Source organism: Pelophylax lessonae, assembly GCF_965119305.1.
Source record: "Pelophylax lessonae genome assembly, chromosome: 3".
Classification (NCBI taxonomy): Eukaryota; Metazoa; Chordata; class Amphibia; order Anura; family Ranidae; genus Pelophylax; species Pelophylax lessonae.
Window position 1 is genome coordinate 676,207,698 of NC_138770.1, and position 11,776 is coordinate 676,219,473.

The window sequence follows — 11,776 nt, forward strand, 5'->3', positions numbered from 1 at the left end:
CCACTCTGGACAAAAGACGGACGGCGGAAATTTGTTGCGTGTGTACGAGGCTTAAGAATGTGCAAAAATGTTGGTTGATTTATGAAAACTGGAGCAATGAAAGCTAGAAACGCTGGGCTACTGCCCATAGCAACCAATAACCTCACCCAAGAGATCGGTTTTTGTTTTAGCTTCCAGTTTTCAATGTCAAGCCCTTGTTTTAGGGGTTCTGAGGGGGTCCTGTATATTCTGTATTATTCTGTAACACGTTTTTGCTTTGGGTAGCAAGCAAAGCTGCAGAGCCATTAACAGCTGGGATTTAATTACTTCCCACCCAGGCCAATTCTAACATTCCTCTCCTACATGTAAAAATCATTATTTTTTTTGCTAAAAAAAATTACTCAGAACCTCCAAACTAGTGATCAATCGATATCGGTTTTTCGTTGCCAATACCGATATTTTGGCCAATGCATATCGATATTGGCCGAACTTTTTTTTTTTTTGACTGGTTCTTTTGTGAAGGGATCTGGGGGTCTAAAAGACCCCAAACCCCTCCTCTGCACTTAAAAGCATTTAAAATGCCAAGTATGGTTGTTTTGAATGCTTTAATTTTTTTGAATCTGGCGCCAGACAGTACCCGGAAGTGACGTCACTCATGAATGTGGCTTTGATCAGGTCTTTGGTGGCCGTGCAGGACGGTTGCCCGGGTCTCCCGGGTGGGACAGGAGACCCAGGCTAGCCGCGGAAGGCGGCAGGAGGGGGGGACGTCCCCTCCCGCTCCTTGTAATGACAGCCGAGCGGCTTCCCATTACAAGACAGCCGACCGTCGGCTATGGACACTGGTACCGGGGGGATGCCTCTAGCTGCAGGTATCACTCCGGTAAAATCACTTTCCCAAAATATTGGCAATATCGGTAACCTCAGGGGCCGATTCCGATATATCGGGGAAAGTGCATATCAGCCCCCGATATATCGGCTTTGCCAATAATCGGTCGATCCCTACTCCATACATTATATATTGTTTTGCATAGGCCCTAGAGAATAATATGGCGGGTTTTGCAATTTTTGCACAGCGGTGATTTAAATGTAAATTGTATTGAAAAAATGCACTTTAATGTATTTTAGTGCACACAAACACAATATAATACCCATTTTTGGTAAAATATAAAAGATGATATCACTCCGAGTAAATAGATACCTAACATGTCACACTTTAAAATTGTGCACACTCGTGGAATGGCGATAAATTACGGCGCTTAAAAATAGGCGACACTTTTTAAGTCTTTTCAGATTACCTGTTTACAGTTACACAGGAAGTCTGGTGCTAGAATTATTGCTCTCACTATACCGTTCGTGGCGATTGCTGTTTCTGTATGCGTTTGCAAACTATGTAGTTGAAGTGAGCTGCCACCTAGATAAAGGAAAGCCTGTGGATGTGGTGTATCTGGACTTTGCAAAGGCCTTTGACACCGTTCCCCACAAACGCTTACTGTACAAACTAAGGAAGGTAGGTATGGACCATAGGGTGAGTACCTGGATAGAGAACTGGCTCCAGGGGAGAGTCCAGAGGGTGATGATTAATGGGGAGTACTCGGATTGGGCGGGTGTGGAAAGTGGGGTTCCCCAGGGTTCTGTCCTGGGACCAATCCTGTTTAATTTATTCATAAATGATCTAGAGGAGGGGATATCGAGTACAATCTCAGTATTTGCAGATGATACTAAATTAGGCATGCCGATATCTTCTATGCAGGATGTGGAAACCTTACAAGCGGACCTGAACAAAATAACGGGGTGGGCAACTACATGGCAGATGAGGTTTAATGTTGAAAAATGTAAAGTAATGCACTTGGGGGCCAGAAACCAGAAAGCAAGCTACTCACTAGGGGGGGAACCTCTGGGTGAGTCTAGGATGAAAAAGGACCTGGGGGTACTGGTAGACAACAGGCTTGGCAGTGGCATGCAATGCCAAGCCGCTGCAAGCAAAGCCAACAGAATACTGGGATGTATAAAAAAGGGGATTCACTCCAGAAATAAAGAGATTATTCTCCCGCTCTACAAGACTCTGGTCCGGCCACATCTGGAGTATGCTGTCCAGTTCTGGGCACCGGTCCTCAGGAAGGATGTGCTGGAGCTGGAGAGAGTCCAGAGAAGGGCAACAAAGATAATTAGAGGAATGGAGGACATCAGCTATGAGGAAAGACTACAAGCACTGAACCTATTCTCTCTGGAGAAGAGACGATTGAGGGGGGATATGATATCAATGTACAAATACTGTACTGGTGAGGACCCGAGCATAAGGAACAAACTATTCAGAGAAAGGGAATACAATAAGACACGTGGCCACTCACTAAAACTAGAGGAAAGGCGGTTTAACCTTAAAGTGCGTAAGGGGTTCTTCACTGTAAGAACGGTAAGGATGTGGAATTCTCTTCCACAAGCAGTGGTATCAGCAGGGAGCATCGATAGTTTCAAAAAACTATTAGATGGACACCTTAAAGACCACAACATACAGGGGTATACAATGTACAACATACAGGGGTATACAATGTACGGTTAACAGTAGACACACACATCATAGGTTGAACTGGATGGACTGATGTCTTTTTTCAACCTCACTAACTATGTAACTATGTATGCGTTCGCCTTTGTACTCGAGCGCTCTAAATATTTATATTTTTTTATTTGTTTTATTTAATTAATTTTTTTATTTTTATGATTAACTTGATTGCTATCACAAGGGATGAACAACATGCCTTGTATTAGCATGGGCAGTGAAAGGTCCTTTCTGTTCTCCTTTCCCCTTAAAAGTATTTAGTCAAACCGGGGGGGGGCAATCTGCAAGCTCCCCAAAATTGCGTGCAATGCACGTGGTTGTGGCACACTAGGGATTAAAGCAGTCATTGAGGTGGTGAATCAACACCTCCTAATTGTCTTTCAGATGCTCTCTGAATAGTGATCCGAAGGTGGATCGCTCTTCAGAGACCACAGCTTGTGTGAACAAGCCCTTATAGTGATATGCATGGTAATCTTGATGCATTTTATGATTTTTTTTGTGTTTTAGCATGCATCTATCAATTTTACATTTTATAATGCATTTCCACAAAGCATAGGTGTAAAGCCAGCTTATGAGACCGATGACATCACTGAGAATGCAGCCTATCCATTCACTAGAGACCGGTGACATCACTGAGAATGCAGCCTATCCATTCACTAGAGACCGGTGACATCACTGAGAATGCAGCCTATCCATTCACTAGAGACCGGTGACATCACTGAGAATGCAGCCTATCCATTCACTAGAGACTGATGACATCACTGAGAATGCAGCCTATCCATTCACTAGAGACTGGTGACATCACTGAGAATGCAGCCTATCCATTCACTAGAGACCGATGACATCACTGAGAATGCAGCCTATCCATTCACTAGAGACCGGTGACATCACTGAGAATGCAGCCTATCCATTCACTAGAGACTGGTGACATCACTGAGAATGCAGCCTATCCATTCACTAGAGACTGGCCCTTTACGTGCATTGTGTATATGAGCAGCACACTGTATCTCTTGTTCCCGCACTCTTTCCGCCCCCCTCCACATATTCACACTGTGTTCACAAGTTCAAAACACGACTTCGCTCCAAGATACAAATGTACCATTCTCCTCACATTGTGTAAATAGAACAATATCGCTGGCCTGTTCCCAGACGCAATCATGTTTACAGCATATGTTTGGCTGTCGGAGGAGATCTCCATATAACAGATCCCGGGGAGTTATATCATCTTATGGAATGTGCCCGGACCAAAGAAGGGGGAATTAAAGGGGAACGATCAACTAAATACATTTTCACCTTGTCTACAATAGAAGAGAATAGAAAAGCTGAAGTTTAATTTATATTTGGCCTTCCCTGGCTGTCGGGAGGTGTTATGCAAAAAAAAAAATGCCTTGATCAGTGGGTGTCACTCTGGGGGGAGCGCGTATTCCTAGACTGCCCTAGGCAACAGCCACATGTGATGCTGACTTTCCGTTGAAAGAAAATGATTGAAAGGGGTTGGTCAGAGGCAGTCAAGCTGGGGAGGAAAGTGTTAGATGATGTTGGCTGTCCTCTAGACAGGAAAAGAGGCGGGCTCTATCTGACCCTGTGCTGAGTTTCCAGGTCTGTGCACCTGCTATACCCATTATAAGGGGTTCCACCCCCATCCCTGAATTGGTTTCCTGGGTCTGTACACCTGTTGTGCTCATAATGGGGGGTTCCCACCATCACTGTACTGAGTTCTCAGGTCTGTACAACTGCTGGTCCATTGTGAGGGGTTCCCACCATCCCTGTGCTGGGATCCGGGGGCTGTACACCTGCTGTGCCCATTATGAGGGTTTCCCACTATCCCTGTGCTGAGTTCCCAGGTCTGTACACCTGCTGTGGCCATTATAAGGAGTTCCCACCATCCCTGTGGTGAGTTCCCAAGTCTGCAAACCTGCTGTGCCCATTATGAAGGGTTCCCACCATGCCTGTGCTTAGTTTCCAGATTTGTACACCTGCTGTGCCCATTATGAGGGGTTCCCACCATCCCTGTGTTGAGTTCCAAGGGCTGAAGGTTTGCTGTGCCCATAATGAGGGGTTCCCACCATCCCTGTGCTGAGTTCCTAGGTCTGTACACCTGCTGTACTCATTATGATGGGTTCCCACCATCACTGTGCTGAGTTTCCAGATCTGTACACCTGCTGTGCCCTATATGATGGGTTGCCACCATTCCTGTGTTGAGTTCCAAGGTCTGAGGATTTGCTGTGCCCATAATGAGAGGTTCCCACCATCCCTGTACACCTGCTGTGACCAATATAATGGGTTCCCACCATCCCTGTGCTGAGTTCCCAGGTCTGAAGATTTGCTGTGACCATAATGAGGTGTTCTGTTCTTGAGTATGAAATAGACTTATAATATGACCTTTGCGTGGACTGGTCCTTGAGAAATAACCATTTTAGGTCTCAAATGGCCACTTCAGGAAATAAATTTGAGGGGGGCATACTCTAGAAAGCTTGACCCATTGCAGGATTCCAGGGATGACTAATGCCTCTATATGAAACATCATCGGCATATTATGTGTAATAGAAGAGGAACCTCCGATGAGAGAGGTCAGGGAAACATCTGGGCCAATTTATAGGACACCTCTAATGACTTCCACATAGTTACATAGTTTGTGAGGTTGAAAAAAGACATCAGTCCATCCAGTTCACCCTATGATGTGTGTGTGTGTGTGTGTGTTTGCTGTTAACCGTACATTGTATACCCCTGTATGTTGTGGTCTTTAAGGTGCCCATCTAATAATAGTTTTTTGAAACTATCGATGCTCCCTACTGATACGACTGCTTTATTTTATTCTATTCTATTCTACTTTATTCTATTATTTTAAGGCTAAACCCTTTTTCCTCTAGTTTTAGTGAGTGGCCACGTGTCTTATTGTATTCCCTTTCTCTGAAAAGTTTGTTCTCTATGCTAGGGTCACCAGTACAGTATTTGTACATTGATATCATATCCCCCCTCAATCGTCTCTTCTCCAGAGAGAATAAGTTCAGTGCTTGTAGTCTTTCCTCATAGCCGATGCCCTCCATTCCCCTAATTATTTTTGTTGCCCTTCTCTGGACTCTCTCCAGTTCCAGCACATCCTTCCTGAGGACCGGTGCCCAGAACTGGACAGCATACTCCAGATGTGGCCGGACCAGAGTCTTGTAGAGAGGGAGAATAATCTCTTTATTTCTGGAGTGAATCCCCTTTTTTATACATCCCAGTATTCTGTTGGCTTTGCTTGCAGCGGCTTGGCTACCAGTACTCCCAGGGCCTTTTCCATCCTAGACTTACGCAGAGGTTTCCCCCCCAGTGAGTAGCTTGTTTTCGTGTTTCTGGCGGCCAAGTGAATTACTTTACATTTTTCAACATTAAACCTCATCTGCCATGTAGTTGCCCACCCCATTATTTTGTTCAGGTCCGCTTGTAAGGTTTCCACATCCTGCATAGAAGATATTGGCCTACTTAACTTAGTATCATCCGCAAATACTGAGATTGTACTAGATATCCCCTCCTCTAGATCATTTATGAATAAATTAAACAGGATTGGTCCCAGGACAGAACCTTGGGAGACCCCACTTTCCACACCCGCCCAATCCGAGTACTCCCCATTAATTACCACCCTCTGGACTCTCCCCTGGAGACAGTTCTCTATCCAGGTACTCACCCTATAGTCCATACCTACCTTCCTTAGTTTGTACAGTAAGCGTTTGTGGGGAACGGTGTCAAAGGCCTTTGCAAAGTCCAGATACACCACATCCACAGGCTTTCCTTTATCTAGGTGGCAGCTCACTTCATCATAGAAGGTTAATAGATTGGTTTGGTAAGAACGATTTTTCATGAATCCATGCTGATTACTACTAATAATACCATTTTCATTACTAAAGTCTTGTATGTGGTCCCTTAACATCCCCTCCGAAATCTTGCAGACTACTGATGTTAGGCTGACCGGCCTATAGTTACCCAGGATATATCTCAGCCCTTTTTTAAATATTAGTACCACATTGGCTTTTTTCCAATCAGCTGGCACCATACCTGTCTGTAGACTATCCTTAAAGATCAAGTAATATGGTCTGGCAATCACCTGGCTGAGCTCTTTAAGAACCCTCAGGTGAAAGCCATCCGGTTCCTTTGAATTATTTATGTTAAGTTTCTCTAGTTTAGTTCTAAGTCTATCCTCTATTAGCCATGGCAGTACTTCCTGAGGTGTGTTGTTTTGTTTAGCCTTACAAGCTGGGTTAGTGTAGCCCCCGATTCTTTTATGAAGACTGAAGAGAATAAATTATTTAACACTTCCGCCTTTTCTCTGTCCTCTGTGGCCATATTTCCTTTGTCGTCTTTTATGGGGCCAATGTGTTCTGGCCTTGCTTTCTTACTGTTTATATACTCAAAAAATTTCTTGGGTTCCTTTTTACTCTCTTCCGCTATATGTCTCTCATGTTCTATTTTAGCCGCCTTGATTTTGTCTTTACATTTCTTATTACACTCTTTTTAATGCTTGAATGCTGTCAATGAACCCTCAGTCTTGTATTTTTTTGAAGGCCTTTTCTTTATTATTAATATGCATTTTTATGTTGGAGTTTAGCCACCCAGGGTTTAGTTTTGCTCTTTTAAATTTACTTCCCTTTGGAATGCACTGGCCAATCCCTTTGTTTAGTATGCTCTTGAAGCACTCCCATTTTTCCTCCGTGTTCTTTGTTCCCAGGGTTCTATCCCAATTGATATTTTCCAGCAGCGAGCGCAGTTTTGGGAAATTGGCTCTTTTGAAATTCAGTGTCCTTATATTACCCTTGTGTTTCCTATTACTATGATTAATACTGAAACTAATTGACCTCTGGTCACGGTTTCCTAAGTTGCCCCGTATCTCTATATCCATGAGCAGGTCTGTATTGTTGGTAATCAGTAGGTCAAGTACCGTTTTGTTCCTTGTCAGTGTGTTCACCATCTGACTCATGAAATTGTCCTGCAAAACATTTAGGAACTGCCGAGCCTTGGCTGAGTGTGCGGTTCCCTCTGCCCAGTCTATATCTGGATAATTAAAGTCCCCCATTATAATGACATTTCCCATCCTTGCTGCCAATACTATCTGTAAAAGGAGGTCCGCCTCCCCCTCCTCCCTATGGTTGGGGGGGGGGGGGGACTATAGCATACGCCCAATATTGCCTTCCCTTTTAAGTTCTACCCATAGGGATTCTGCCTCATCCTTAGCGCCATTATTAATATTATCCCTCATATTTACCTGTATACTGTTCTTAATATAAAGACATACCCCGCCCCCTTTTTTACCTTCTTTATCCCTGCGATAAAGGGAATACCCCTGAATGGTCGCCATCCAGTCATGAGAGCTGTCGAACCAAGTCTCTGTTATCCCCACAAAATCTAAGTCCTCAAACATCAGCAACTCCAGCTCTTCCGTCTTGTTGGCCAGGCTTCTGGCATTGGTATACAAACCTCGTAATTTTAGACCGGTTGCATACTATATCCTCGTTTGATGTTTTTAGGCTGCTCTTTTTTTTTTTTTCCCCATACCCATCTTGTGTTTAAGGGGCTTTGAACACCCTACCGCTAATGTCCCCCCATTTGTGCCCCCTGAATCTTGCTCCCGACTGGCTAATTCTACATCTGTACCCTCCCCCCATTACCTAGTTTAAAAGCCACATCAAGGTGACCAGAAAAAGAACACGCCAGGATTGTCATGAATGGAGCTGCAGATGACGGATCAAAAGCTGCCACTTCCCGGACAGCTTGGCCTATAAAAGTCATCAGAAAGTCTATGGTGTGTCAGACACCAGCTGTGATATTCCACATCTGTCTGGTGTCAGCGTACGGCTAATCGCTTTGGGCCTTGTTCCGTTTCAAATGCCGCATTATGCACTGACACCTCCTTAATCCCAGTCTTATAGAATAGTATGGTCACTAGACATGGGCAGATCGTTTCATTCCAAATTGAAATTCAGACAAAATTGTTAGTTTTTCAGGAATTATAAAGTAATTTTTGAATCCAAAATAACAAATTATTCTAAGAGTCGGTTCACACTAAGGCAACACGACTCACTACTTCGGGGGCGACTTATGCATTACCATGCACCACAACTTCGGAGGGACTTCACATAATGGCAGTCTATGCAAGTCGCCCTGAAGTAGTACAGGACCCTTTTTCTAAGTCGGAGCGACGTGTCACTCCTATTAGAATGGGTCCTGTAGCGGGCGAGGGAGCGCGACTTGTCAGGCTGAAAAGTTGCGCTAGTGTGGACCGGCTCTAATTCAGATGGAAGTCAAAAACAAAATTCAAAATGTAAACATATTGCTGTATTCCTCCAAATACTATTTTAAGTGTTAGAAAGTAGCAGTCTTCCAAAATTTGACTAAAAAAAAGAAAATAGAAAGAATATAGCAGTCTTCCAAAATTAATTTTGAAAATATAATACAATAAAATAGATTAAAACAGAAAATAGATTAAAGAGTTGAATAGAAAACTATATAGCTATATTCTGAAATTCTAAAATAGAAAGAAAAACAAAAAACAAAATCAAATAAAAGAAACAGATTAGAAAGATTCAAATAGAATAAAAAAAAAAAATTGGAATAGAAAATAGAATGTAAAAGAAGAAAATAGTCTTTCGAAATTCAAGTTTTTAATACCAGCTATTTACAATGAATTTGGATATTTTTGATTCCGATTCAAATCCATCAGGGAAGTTTTAGTACAGTCAAAAATGAACAAACAAGGACTAGTAAACCGATCAAAACAAGAGGATTTTTTTCTTCCTTTCTGCACGTCTAATGGTCGCCTTCTGATTTGAAACCATCCACAGGCAGCTTAACTCTTCAATCAGAAGTATAATCCAACACAATTTTACTTCAGCTAATTGCAGTACAGACAATGTTAATCTAGTCTTTAAAAGTTAATGACTTTCCTGAGCCCTGTCTGAACAACATGGACTTAAGGAGCATCAGTGGAACTGGCAGGGTCTAGCTAGAACTGAACTAACAAGCCCTAAACAAGAGGGGAAGATATCAAAATCATGTTAGTAAAAAGTTGTAATGTCCCAAAACCACCACTAGATATCAGCATACTACAGAATACCCTAATGCAGTTTGATGCAAGACATGAAAGAAAATACATGACAGATGGGGTCGGACAGGCCTATTGTACCAAAGTGTCTTTAGTAAGGACTGGAGTTTTGGCTAAAGGTGGACTTACCCATGTATTTAAACATACAGCTGTGTGACAGCAGTGACCTCCCCTACTCAGTTCAAAAGGGTCCATACAGAGAATCAATTAGAGAGACAGTCTGAAGGCAAACACCTTCTGTTGTGTTCCCATCTTTAGAAACCTCCAATGTTTTGGGCGCACACTTGGTACAAAAGGTTACCATTTATATGAATTCTTTGTCTTACAGAAAACAAAGTGTCATTTGTAAGAAGTTATTTACTTCAAGCCATTAGGAATGTGATTTGGGTTTGCACCAAATTCTGCATGTTATGCGTTTACGAACCTCGCAAAATGTGGGAGTTCACCATAGTACCCATAATGCACTGCCTGGCCATTTAACCCAAGTCAACTGACTTACAGAGGCCAGCCAGGGGTTTTTGGCTAAGCCTCCCCCCCCCCCCCCCCCACTATAAAAGGGTAAGGTCACAGCAGCCATATGGATATGTGCTGAAGAATGAAAAAAAAAATTTGAGGTGGTACCGCACAAATGGCTGTATGTTTATCTGTTACGAGAACTGCTGCCCCTACTAAATACAGCTGCCTAGGTAGAGTATAAGTGGGGATTATTTGGGATAATTGAGATGGTGCTGTTTTTTCCTAAAAATGTGTATGATGCCCTAGAGCAGTGGTCCTCAACCCTGGCCTACAGGGCCCACTAACAGGCCAGATTTTCAAGATAACTGAAATACATCCCAGGTGATATCATTTGCTGCTCAGTGATTGCAGTACTCTAGTCTGCATCTCCCCAAGGTAATACCTAAAATCTGGCCTGTTAGTGGGCCCTGTAGGCCAGGGTTGAGGACCACTGCAAAAGTATTCATTTGGTCCCCATTTTTTTTTTTCCAAAATGATTTATTGATACATAGAAGGTGGTAATAAATCATACAAACAGTTGTGTTATGCATACTCATTCAAAAATTTTCTAAATTCTGTTATATGAATTCCTGTTTTTCTTCACTTACACCATTTTTAGTATAATGCCTATTCCAAAGGTTCAGTGCTCATGAAAAACCAAGATAAAATGAACATTACAACCTGCATAAATCCATTTTGGAATAAGGCTGTAACCTAAAAAATGTGGAAAAAGTGAAGTTCTGTGAATACTTTCCATATGCCCTATAAATTGTGTGTGTGTGTGTGGGGGGGGGGGGGGTTACCCTTTCTATGCATTGCAGACCAGGTGTGTTTTTTTTTTTTTAAACACATGACATTACCTATTTGGTGCCCTTTGCAATTGTGCTCTGCTCCCCCCCTCCCCCAACAAGCAGGTTTAAATATGCACCCAAATCACATGGATGCAGGCAGAGCTGGGACAAGGTCTAGAGTCAAGGGCAAACATACATCTTGAGGGGGTTCAATCTTGTATGAGCATTGTGTGTTAGCACAAACCTGCCACCCCTGCAATTTTCCCCTCCTCGCACAGCACAAATCTCCACCCGCCCCAAGTTTCCCCTCCAAGGGTATCCAAAAAACACTGAAAGGCAACAAAGGGTGCACCGACCTTGTGCATTACCACAAAAAAAAAAAAAAAAAAAAAAAAAAAGTTTAAAAACTATGGGTAGTGTACATACTAATTTTAAGACGTATACATGTACGAAACTAGGAACCAAACCAATCGCCTCCAGAAACCTCTACTGCGTGATGGCGTCCAATGACCTGGCTTGCCTTATGGGTTCAAGGGAGAGCCTTCTTCCTCAGAGAGACAAAAATACCACTGCAGTGGTACTTTTGGCTCCGATGAAGAGGGTTTTCCCTCAAAATGTATAAGCCAGGTCATTGTGGACACCAACCAGCAATAGAGAAGTGTTCTGGAGGTGATGGTTCCTATTTGCATGTACTTACATTTATAATGTATGCTACCCATTGCAATTTTAATAAACTTTAGTTGTAATTCACGTTTCTCTTGTCATCCTATGGCCAGAGGTACCATTATTCACCAAAATGTCCATACTGAACAAGTGACTGTTCCAGCTCAAGCTTTTCCATATTACATGGAAGTTAGAGCAGTAACACCTAGTAGTTAAGTG